Here is a 13,188-nt window from a genome sequence, read left to right as displayed (position 1 = left end):
ATAACGATCTAATTTGTTAAAAATGTAATAGTGCAAAAGTTACCAACTCTAACTCTCTATTATGTTGAACCCTCTGTAAAGTGGTTAGGGACCTAGTTAAAGTATCGATTCAAAAGGAATTCAGCTCCTCATCTCAACACAGCCACAGCGGGTTAATGCGACTGCCACTGCCGATTTGCTCACCAGTTGTTTTCAGATTGCGACCAGTAGCTAACTGCAGCTCCCGAGTGGGACTTTAAAGTGAAGCTAGGATTTACCAGTGGAACAAATAAATGGGACTTTCAGTCATGAAGTATAAAATACTGCATGCTGAAAGTTCCTTTATATGTCTGAAGCGTTCATGGTGATGAGCACCTCAGGCCGACCACGGCAAAACGCTATTTTGCTGTGAGTCAGATAGGACTAAACCGCCCTAGGAACATTTAAGGCAGGAAATAAACACCTTTGTGCATAGTTGAAATAAAAGTGCTGATAATTACTTTGTTACAGATAATCAGCTATAAGGACATTTTTTTAAAGGGGATATCAAACCCAAAAATGTTCTTTTGTGGTTTAGACAAAATATACATTTTTAAATATGTTAGTAATTTACTTCTTTTATCAAATTTGCTTTGTTCTCGTGATATTCTTTGTTGAAGAGATATCTAGGTAGGTGTCTGGAGCACCGCAATGGCAGGAAATAGTGCTGCCATCTAGTGGTCTTGCCAAACTGCTACCATATAGTGCCCTAGTCACGTGCACCCTCCTGAGCTTACAGCCCTGCTTTTTAACAAGAGATACTAAAGAAAACTTATAATTTGAGAATAGAAGTAAATTAGAAAGTTTATATTCAGAGTAACTCGTCCACAGGATGAGCAAACCATAACTAATGAAGGAGTGGTTTTCATTTATTGGATATTTGCCACAAATCAATGATTCCTGTGCTATTTGTACCTGGACTGTATGTAAATGCAAACTATCCAGAAGGTGAAATTCATGCAAAAATACAAGCTTTGCAATAGCGATGTCTTCTTAAAGGGACATCTAACAAACAAAATGCTCAATTGTGTTTATTTTAAATTTGTACACAACTTTTTCCTAGAGATAAGTTGTTCATTGATTGAGGACAACTCCAAGTTACTAATGGTCAAGAACACACCTCCAAAAGCTTTAAAACAACTTTTATTCAGGAAAAGAACATTCAGTAAAAATAAAAAATGTAAAACATTTTTGAACATCCTCTTTTAAAAAGGTACATCAAAGTTAATGTAAAGTAAATGTAAACTATTTTTCATTTTATTTTTATTATTAAATTTACTTTGTTCCTCTGGTATCCTTTGTTGAAAAACATACCTAGGTAGTCTCAAGAGTGTGCATGTGTCTTGAACATATGGCAGCAGTTTGCTCCATAGCGCTCAACAATAACACTGCTGCCAGATAGTGCTCAAGATGTGAGCATGCACCTAAACTAAGATACTGTATGTTCTTATGTAAAGAATACCAAGAGAACAAACTACATTTGATAATATAAATACATTGAAAAGTTGCTTAAAATCGCATGCTCTCTCTAAATGAGTTTAATTTTGACTTGTATGACCCTTTAATTGCATAAAAAAATATTTAATGTCCCTTTAAGCAGCTAGAATCTCTTACAGCTTTCAGTAAACAATATTTAACTGTCCCATTTTAAAGATGCAAATATTCCAAAATCTAAACTATTCCAAAATCCAAACCTTTTCCAGTCCAAAGTAGTTTGGATAACGTTTTTTTTTTTTACCTGTGTGTATATTATAAATATATCTATCTATATATAAATATATCTCATCTAGAGCAATTCCCCGTAGACCTCTTAGGACTTTCATTTTCTTTATTTGTACTATTCATTTTTGATTACTATGTAATATCTTTGGTGAATATATAAATATATCTACTCCTCCACCCACCAAGGGGATACAAATTTAGAAAGTAACACCCAAATATAACAAATATCTATACCTTGGCTCATACATGGTGAGAAACCCCCCTCTCTGAGGGCGTGGACAGAACTGACCTCTCCACCAATTACCTGTTTATAAGTAACCTTGTTTTTATTTACCTCCTCCAACTCATTGAGAAGTCTAAGGGCCAGATTATAAGTCGCGCTCTAACTTTTGCATGCAAGCAATATTGTACATTTTTGGCTTTTTACGCAAAAGTAAACGCATTTGCTTGAGCGCAATCAAATTTAAAGCACGTCGGGTTAGCACGACTTCGGAGCTCCGATTAACTTTTACGCAAGACAAAAGTGTGGCACAAAACACATCAAAAATACATTTACATGTAAAGTTACACTCATAACACCACATAAAGAAAATTGCATTAAAAAGTTATAGGGCCTCAAAGATATGAGGGGTCTGACGTGTCAGAAAAAAAAAGGTATGTGAATGGCTTTAACATATAGATACATACATACACGTCTAAAGACATAAATGTGATTGATTCCAATTCTTTAAATATCCACTCCGTAGGCTTGGCTTGAGGTGTTCGATATCGGCTGAAGTACATAGGTGTTTAATGATTGGAGCTTGATACAATGAGATCCATTGTCTCTATATCACAATTTGGCCATGATCATGCAAAAACAAATTCTTGTTCAATTGCCATTGTTTGAATAACCTAAGTTTGACTGAGAAAATCTGCCTCCGTGTTCTACATGTCTGATAGGTGAGCAGCAGATTCTGAGCATAACGCTGTGCCCAGATAAAAAATTGAAAGACTTGTTGACTCCTTGAAACTGAATATAGGAGCTGGCCGTCCTGTTATCTGCCAGAATTCCTATCAACTTCCCCCACAGAATATATTTGAAGTGAATTAAAGCCTCATATATTGCTCAGACTTTGAGAAGATTGGAAGTTGCTGCTCTGTGATGGGCCAAAGACTCTGAACAAACTGGTTTTGACAGATGGCTCCTCATCCTGACTAGCTGCAGAGGCCGCATCTGCCATCCTGCCCATTTTACCAGATGGATCACAGATATCATATGACCCAACATCTTCATCCATGTTCTTGCTAACAGATGCCTACAAAGTTGAAGATATTGGATGAAAGCCACAAGAGATTGAATCCATCGTGGAGTAAGTGATACTGTCTTAACAGTATTGAACTAAGCCCACAGAAACATGATTTCTTAGGAAGGGATAAGCTGGCTCCTCTTTAAATTTATCAGCCAACCATGGTCCTGCAGAAACTGAAGAACCTGATCCCTGTATGCCTTTTCAACGTGACAATAAGTATGTTGTACAAAAAATTATTACAAAGATGTCTCTGACACGTAGTTGTGATGAGGGTGACCTGGACCTTTGTGGAAACCTGTGAGGCACAGGTCTCAAATTCCTTACAAGGAATTGAGGAGAATAAAATCCCTGGAAAATATTTGAGCCTCAGGCACATGAGATATTGTCTGTATCATATTAGTAAACTAAGTCTCTGTACTTTAATTACTGAACACATGCATAGAAAGGGATGACATGTGGCCCCCTGCTGCAGAAATAATTTATTAAGATTGTGTTACATCTTTTTTCCCATTATATCACAAAAAGCCCTAGAATCATTAAGTGGAAAAACAGAATTTATGTTTACCTGATAAATTACTTTCTCCAACGGTGTGTCCGGTCCACGGCGTCATCCTTACTTGTGGGATATTCTCTTCCCCAACAGGAAATGGCAAAGAGCCCAGCAAAGCTGGTCACATGATCCCTCCTAGGCTCCGCCTACCCCAGTCATTCGACCGACGTTAAGGAGGAATATTTGCATAGGAGAAACCATATGGTACCGTGGTGACTGAAGTTAAAGAAAATAAATTATCAGACCTGATTAAAAAAAAACCAGGGCGGGCCGTGGACCGGACACACCGTTGGAGAAAGTAATTTATCAGGTAAACATAAATTCTGTTTTCTCCAACATAGGTGTGTCCGGTCCACGGCGTCATCCTTACTTGTGGGAACCAATACCAAAGCTTTAGGACACGGATGAAGGGAGGGAGCAAATCAGGTCACCTAAATGGAAGGCACCACGGCTTGCAAAACCTTTCTCCCAAAAATAGCCTCAGAAGAAGCAAAAGTATCAAACTTGTAAAATTTGGTAAAAGTGTGCAGTGAAGACCAAGTCGCTGCCCTACATATCTGATCAACAGAAGCCTCGTTCTTGAAGGCCCATGTGGAAGCCACAGCCCTAGTGGAATGAGCTGTGATTCTTTCGGGAGGCTGCCGTCCGGCAGTCTCGTAAGCCAATCTGATGATGCTTTTAATCCAAAAAGAGAGAGAGGTAGAAGTTGCTTTTTGACCTCTCCTTTTACCAGAATAAACAACAAACAAGGAAGATGTTTGTCTAAAATCCTTTGTAGCATCTAAATAGAATTTTAGAGCGCGAACAACATCCAAATTGTGCAACAAACGTTCCTTCTTTGAAACTGGTTTCGGACACAGAGAAGGTACGATAATCTCCTGGTTAATGTTTTTGTTAGAAACAACTTTTGGAAGAAAACCAGGTTTAGTACGTAAAACCACCTTATCTGCATGGAACACCAGATAAGGAGGAGAACACTGCAGAGCAGATAATTCTGAAACTCTTCTAGCAGAAGAAATTGCAACTAAAAACAAAACTTTCCAAGATAATAACTTAATATCAACGGAATGCAAGGGTTCAAACGGAACCCCCTGAAGAACTGAAAGAACTAAATTGAGACTCCAAGGAGGAGTCAAAGGTTTGTAAACAGGCTTAATTCTAACCAGAGCCTGAACAAAGGCTTGAACATCTGGCACAGCAGCCAGTTTTTTGTGAAGTAACACCGACAAGGCAGAAATCTGTCCCTTCAGGGAACTTGCAGATAATCCTTTTTCCAATCCTTCTTGAAGGAAGGATAGAATCCTAGGAATCTTAACCTTGTCCCAAGAGAATCCTTTAGATTCACACCAACAGATATATTTTTTCCAAATTTTGTGGTAAATCTTTCTAGTTACAGGCTTTCTGGCCTGAACAAGAGTATCAATAACAGAATCTGAGAACCCTCGCTTCGATAAAATCAAGCGTTCAATCTCCAAGCAGTCAGCTGGAGTGAAACCAGATTCGGATGTTCGAACGGACCCTGAACAAGAAGGTCTCGTCTCAAAGGTAGCTTCCAAGGTGGAGCCGATGACATATTCACCAGATCTGCATACCAAGTCCTGCGTGGCCACGCAGGAGCTATCAAGATCACCAACGCCCTCTCCTGATTGATCCTGGCTACCAGCCTGGGGATGAGAGGAAACGGCGGGAACACATAAGCTAGTTTGAAGGTCCAAGGTGCTACTAGTGCATCCACTAGAGCCGCCTTGGGATCCCTGGATCTGGACCCGTAGCAAGGAACTTTGAAGTTCTGACGAGAGGCCATCAGATCCATGTCTGGAATGCCCCACAGCTGAGTGACTTTGGGCAAAGATTTCCGGATGGAGTTCCCACTCCCCCGGATGCAATGTCTGACGACTCAGAAAATCCGCTTCCCAATTTTCCACTCCTGGGATGTGGATAGCAGACAGGTGGCAGGAGTGAGACTCCGCCCATAGAATGATTTTGGTCACTTCTTCCATCGCTAGGGAACTCCTTGTTCCCCCCTGATGGTTGATGTACGCAACAGTTGTCATGTTGTCTGATTGAAACCGTATGAACTTGGCCCTCGCTAGCTGAGGCCAAGCCTTGAGAGCATTGAATATCGCTCTTAGTTCCAGAATATTTATCGGTAGAAGAGATTCTTCCCGAGACCAAAGACCCTGAGCTTTCAGGGATCCCCAGACCGCGCCCCAGCCCATCAGACTGGCGTCGGTCGTGACAATGACCCACTCTGGTCTGCGGAATGTCATCCCTTGTGACAGGTTGTCCAGGGACAGCCACCAACGGAGTGAGTCTCTGGTCCTCTGATTTACTTGTATCTTCGGAGACAAGTCTGTATAGTCCCCATTCCACTGACTGAGCATGCACAGTTGTAATGGTCTTAGATGAATGCGCGCAAAAGGAACTATGTCCATTGCCGCTACCATCAACCCGATCACTTCCATGCACTGAGCTATGGAAGGAAGAGGAACGGAATGAAGTATCCGACAAGAGTCTAGAAGCTTTGTTTTTCTGGCCTCTGTCAGAAAAATCCTCATTTCTAAGGAGTCTATTATTGTTCCCAAGAAGGGAACCCTTGTTGACGGGGATAGAGAACTCTTTTCCACGTTCACTTTCCATCCGTGAGATCTGAGAAAGGCCAGGACAATGTCCGTGTGAGCCTTTGCTTGAGGAAGGGACGACGCTTGAATCAGAAAGTCGTCCAAGTAAGGTACTACAGCAATGCCCCTTGGTCTTAGCACAGCTAGAAGGGACCCTAGTACCTTTGTGAAAATCCTTGGAGCAGTGGCTAATCCGAAAGGAAGCGCCACGAACTGGTAATGTTTGTCCAGGAATGCGAACCTTAGGAACCGATGATGTTCCTTGTGGATAGGAATATGTAGATACGCATCCTTTAAATCCACCGTGGTCATGAATTGACCTTCCTGGATGGAAGGAAGAATAGTTCGAATGGTTTCCATCTTGAACGATGGAACCTTGAGAAACTTGTTTAAGATCTTGAGATCTAAGATTGGTCTGAACGTTCCCTCTTTTTTGGGAACTATGAACAGATTGGAGTAGAACCCCATCCCTTGTTCTCTTAATGGAACAGGATGAATCACTCCCATTTTTAACAGGTCTTCTACACAATGTAAGAATGCCTGTCTTTTTATGTGGTCTGAAGACAACTGAGACCTGTGGAACCTCCCCCTTGGGGGAAGTCCCTTGAATTCCAGAAGATAACCTTGGGAGACTATTTCTAGCGCCCAAGGATCCAGAACATCTCTTGCCCAAGCCTGAGCGAAGAGAGAGAGTCTGCCCCCCACCAGACCCGGTCCCGGATCGGGGGCCAACATTTCATGCTGTCTTGGTAGCAGTGGCAGGTTTCTTGGCCTGCTTTCCCTTGTTCCAGCCTTGCATTGGTCTCCAAGCTGGCTTGGCTTGAGAAGTATTACCCTCTTGCTTAGAGGACGTAGCACCTTGGGCTGGTCCGTTTCTACGAAAGGGACGAAAATTAGGTTTATTTTTTGCCTTGAAAGGCCGATCCTGAGGAAGGGCGTGGCCCTTACCCCCAGTGATATCAGAGATAATCTCTTTCAAGTCAGGGCCAAACAGCGTTTTCCCCTTGAAAGGAATGTTAAGTAGCTTGTTCTTGGAAGACGCATCAGCCGACCAAGATTTCAACCAAAGCGCTCTGCGCGCCACAATAGCAAACCCAGAATTCTTAGCCGCTAACCTAGCCAATTGCAAAGTGGCGTCTAGGGTGAAAGAATTAGCCAATTTGAGAGCATTGATTCTGTCCATAATCTCCTCCAAAGGAGGAGAATCACTATCGACCGCTCTTATCAGATCATCGAACCAGAAACATGCGGCTGTAGCGACAGGGACAATGCATGAAATTGGTTGTAGAAGGTAACCTTGCTGAACAAACATTTTTTTAAGCAAACCTTCTAATTTTTTATCCATAGGATCTTTGAAAGCACAACTATCCTCTATGGGTATAGTGGTGCGTTTGTTTAAAGTGGAAACCGCTCCCTCGACCTTGGGGACTGTCTGCCATAAGTCCTTTCTGGGGTCGACCATAGGAAACAATTTTTTAAATATGGGGGGAGGGACGAAAGGAATACCGGGCCTTTCCCATTCTTTATTAACAATGTCCGCCACCCGCTTGGGTATAGGAAAAGCTTCTGGGAGCCCCGGCACCTCTAGGAACTTGTCCATTTTACAAAGTTTCTCTGGGATGACCAACTTGTCACAATCATCCAGAGTGGATAATACCTCCTTAAGCAGAATGCGGAGATGTTCCAACTTAAATTTAAATGCAATCACATCAGGTTCAGCCTGTTGAGAAATGTTCCCTGAATCAGTAATTTCTCCCTCAGACAAAACCTCCCTGGCCCCATCAGACTGGGTTAGGGGCCCTTCAGAAATATTATTATCAGCGTCGTCATGCTCTTCAGTATCTAAAACAGAGCAGCCGCGCTTACGCTGATAAGTGTTCATTTTGGCTAAAATGTTTTTGACAGAATTATCCATTACAGCCGATAATTGTTGCATAGTAAGGAGTATTGGCGCGCTAGATGTACTAGGGGCCTCCTGAGTGGGCAAGACTCGTGTAGACGAAGGAGGGAATGATGCAGTACCATGCTTACTCCCCTCACTTGAGGAATCATCTTGGGCATCATTGTCATTATCACATAAATCACATTTATTTAAATGAATAGGAATTCTGGCTTCCCCACATTCAGAACACAGTCTATCTGGTAGTTCAGACATGTTAAACAGGCATAAACTTGATAACAAAGTACAAAAAACGTTTTAAAATAAAACCGTTACTGTCACTTTAAATTTTAAACTGAACACACTTTATTACTGCAATTGCGAAAAAACATGAAGGAATTGTTCAAAATTCACCAAATTTTCACCACAGTGTCTTAAAGCCTTAAAAGTATTGCACACCAAATTTGGAAGCTTTAACCCTTAAAATAACGGAACCGGAGCCGTTTTGAACTTTAACCCCTTTACAGTCCCTGGTATCTGCTTTGCTGAGACCCAACCAAGCCCAAAGGGGAATACGATACCAAATGACGCCTTCAGAAAGTCTTTTCTAAGTATCAGAGCTCCTCTCACATGCGACTGCATGCCATGCCTCTCAAAAACAAGTGCGCAACACCGGCGCGAAAATGAGGCTCTGCTTATGCTTTGGGAAAGCCCCTAAAGAATAAGGTGTCTAAACCAGTGCCTGCCGATATTATTATATCAAAATACCCAGATAAAATGATTCCTCAAGGCTAAATATGTGTTAATAATGAATCGATTTAGCCCAAAAAAAGTCTACAGTTTTAATAAGCCCTTGTGAAGCCCTTATTTACGATCGTAATAAACATGGCTTACCGGATCCCATAGGGAAAATGACAGCTTCCAGCATTACATCGTCTTGTTAGAATGTGTCATACCTCAAGCAGCAAGAGACTGCACACTGTTCCCCCAACTGAAGTTAATTGCTCTCAACAGTCCTGTGTGGAACAGCCATGGATTTTAGTGACGGTTGCTAAAATCATTTTCCTCATACAAACAGAAATCTTCATCTCTTTTCTGTTTCTGAGTAAATAGTACATACCAGCACTATTTCAAAATAACAAACTCTTGATTGAATAATAAAAACTACAGTTAAACACTAAAAAACTCTAAGCCATCTCCGTGGAGATGTTGCCTGTACAACGGCAAAGAGAATGACTGGGGTAGGCGGAGCCTAGGAGGGATCATGTGACCAGCTTTGCTGGGCTCTTTGCCATTTCCTGTTGGGGAAGAGAATATCCCACAAGTAAGGATGACGCCGTGGACCGGACACACCTATGTTGGAGAAAATCATCTTTTTGTTAACCTATTAATACAGGGGCGTATTAAGACATAGGCCAACGAGGCCGGTGCCTAGGGCAGCAGATTTTTAAGGGGCAGCAGAATTTTGAGTCCCTAGGGCCACTCTACTGAACTCAGGGCCGGGTGGCTAAATCAACCAATTACTAATTACTTAAATGGCTGGCTCGGCTATTGCTATCCTATGGGATTGTATGTGGGTGCGCATGACGCGGTGACAGTGGAGGTGGAGCTCACTTGCGCAGCCTGGCATGGACTGAGAGGGAATGCGGTATTCTTCCTGGCTCCACCGCGTGATTGAGACTCACACAGACTACACAGTGCAGTGTGCACTACAACGTGACCACTGTGAAACAGCATATGCCTTTCTCCCTTCAATACATCTTCATTAGGTATTAAAATACTTAAACGGATTAGTCATTAAATAATTGTACATTTACTGTTTGTCTATCTGTCATACATGCAAAGAATAAGTATTTATTGCTGAATCTATACAACTATGTGACTTAAAACACAACTGAAAATATGTTGTATGCATTTAATACATTCAGAAACAATACAAGTATATACTTTATTATGATTGTATCATGTGACTTTATCCCCAAGGATACAATTACTAAACCTATCATAACTACTGTTGTATTTTTTTAAGTACTTTTAAAGGCCAGTTTGTATATTCATTACATATTTATCCAAGCAGATATTTTGCTTAAATAAATGTCAATCACCAAAGATGTTTAAGGTTGAACAACTACCTACTGACAAACTATCATACAGTGAAGGATATTTTTTTCTGATATAAACACTTTAATCACCTGACTTGCAAAATAATGTCATGTGTGTGTGTGTGTGTGTGTGTGTGTGTGTGTGTGTGACCAGAGTGAATGCAAGCCCTGGTGAACATCTACTTAATTAAAAAGACATATTTATTTTTTATTTTTTACACCCTGCCCAAAAAATATTATGTCTAAAAAAAGGCCTTAAACCTGGGGTGGGGTGGGTGGTGGGGCAGCAGAATTTTGAGTGCCTAGGGCAGCACAAAACATAAATACGACCCGGTATTAATAGCAGCATCAATTTTAGGAGTATTGGAAAATGTCATATGAAATTAATCTGGAATAATTGTAAATTTTTTATACAAAGTATCAGACATATTCAATTGTTTCTCATTCTTGGAAAATATATTCAAATACAGTACATTTGTTTGATTGTATCAGAGTCTGGAAAAACGTCAAATTCTTGAGATTGATATTTAAACCAATGTGAATTATAAGTTAGTTTACTTTATTCAATACCAAGAGTCTCTTTAAACGGACAGTCAACACCAGAATTTTTGTTGTTTTAAAGATAGACAATCCCTTAATTACTAATTCCCCAGTTTTGCATAACCAACACAGTTATAATTATACATGTTTTACCTCTGTAATTACCTTGTATCTAAGCCTCAACAGACTGCCCCCTTATTTCAGTTCTTTTGACAGACTTGCATTTTAGTCAATCAGAGCTGTCTTCATGGTACATTCACACGTGCATGAGCTCAATGTTATCTATATGAAACACGTGAACTAATGCCCTCTAGTGGTGAAAAACTATCAAAATGCATTTAGATTAGAGGTGGCCTTCAAGGTCTAAGAAATTAGCATATGCACCCCCTAGGTTTAGCTTTCAACTAAGAATACCAAGAGAACAAAGCAAAATTGGTGATAAAAGTAAATTGAAAAGTTGTTTAAAATTATATGCCCTATTTGAAACATGAAAGTTTTTTTTGGACTTGACTGTCCCTTTAATAGATTTAATGAACTCAGAAAATACACTTTGCTAAGTTGCAGCAGGGTTTTCAGCAGAAAATCTCTCTCCATCAGACCCAGAACAGTGAGCTTCAAAACAAGCAGCATGTTCCTCAGAAGTAGTGGGTAAGGTAAAACTGCAACCATATATTTGGCCAATACAGACAGGATTTATCTTGCCCGCAGGACCTGTCACATATAGGCAAAGTTTTGGGCTCAGGGCTGTAGAAAATAATAAATATCTCATATAAGTAAATATCATAAAACATATAAAAGGTATCAAAGTAAAAACAAATATTTCTGTACATTCACCAGTGTCCTGGGCACAAAGCATTTGAGGTACAGGATCCATCTGATCAGCAGAAACAGAAAGCTGTATTTGTTCCACACGTAGACTGCTTCCACATATGCAACAGTCAATACATATACAATGGAGTCAGGACTTACAGTGTATTCCAAACAGTAAGATATAGTACAGCCTTCTTAATCTATGAACACTGTTTTAAACATGGAACAGAGCGAGTGCGTGCCCCACTTAACTCCAGAAGTAAACTACTCAACATCACTTTAAGCGGCATCCTCAAAGATGGCAGCACCCATCGGATATTTCCCAACATGAGAAATAAAGCTTACACAAAGTATACTCAGCCACAAGCCTAAAAAAATTGATTGAGCCCCATAAAGTAAGTATGCCCAGGAGTGCAATACGAGCAGTTGAAGGGAAGTTCATCTAAAGTCCCACTAAGAGCGAGCCCCCATGTGCTATTCGCCTTGAGGCTGGACAGAACAAAGGAATAGGAGGGGGAAAGAGAGGCTACCTTTAAATAGGTAATTGGGGGAGTGGTCAGTTCTGTCAACACCCACAGAAAGGGTGTTTCTCACCTGGAAAGTATTACACAAGGATATGAGCCAAGATATAAAAATGTCTTATATTTGGGTGTTAATTTTAAATTTTGTATAATCTAATCTAATTTACAAACTATAATGATAAAAGTGATAGGGATTACTTACGACCATTTATATCAGTGTCAAATATACACAGGAAGAGGTCATTTTAAATTACATTGTAACCATGCATACCCCTATACCAATGTTTTCCTAACTAATACAGCCATTGACCTTGGACTTTAAAATATTGATATACCTCTTGGACTCTATAAGCAGCAGCAGAGTAAACCATCATCCCTTTATCCACTAATTGCAATGTTCTCCATAGGGCCATCTTAATGGGACCACCACCAACTGAATTTAATTGACCTCCTGGCAAAAATGTATACTAATATTAAGTTAACATTGGCTAATATTACATTATTTAAATTTTGCGTGTGCAAATCATCATTTAAATCAATTTTATATAAAATTATGCAATTAATTTGTGCTTTGGATAGCTTAAAGTGAAGGTAAAGGTTGAATACACTATTTAATATTTCTATACTTAAATAAGCTAATCGTTAACTTTTTCCCCCCAAATTGTTTTTTATTTCTGAAATAAAACATATTTATAATTCCTTACCATTGCGATCTTGACTCTTCCCAACCGCTATTTCCTTATTTTCTAGTGAGTGACGTATAGAGCGGTCCTACCCGCTCTATAAGTCTCCAAAGCGCGTTCACGATCCTTACGATCAACTGCGCATGCGCGAATCAGCAATTCTCTCCCTACTGCGATAATCGGCTACATATTACGTACTATTGGAATTCCATAATAATACTTCTAGGCATGCGCAAAACGGGAGCGTGCATGGATTCCGAGCTGAAGAAATAAATCTTAGCGCATTCGCACATCATCAGGGAGGTAGATGACGTTGATTGACGGCCATCTAACGGCCAGATTTTCAATAGGCTCTTAAAAAGACGTGACCAACCCAAGAAGAAAAAAAAAATGGTGGAATTTGCAGACAAAGAAAAAGTGAGTACCAACAGCGATAACTTAATTAAGACT

Source organism: Bombina bombina, chromosome 2 (assembly GCF_027579735.1).
Source record: "Bombina bombina isolate aBomBom1 chromosome 2, aBomBom1.pri, whole genome shotgun sequence".
Lineage (NCBI taxonomy): Eukaryota > Metazoa > Chordata > Amphibia > Anura > Bombinatoridae > Bombina > Bombina bombina.
The sequence above is the reverse complement of the archived record's forward strand: the minus strand, read 5'-3'. Positions refer to the sequence as shown.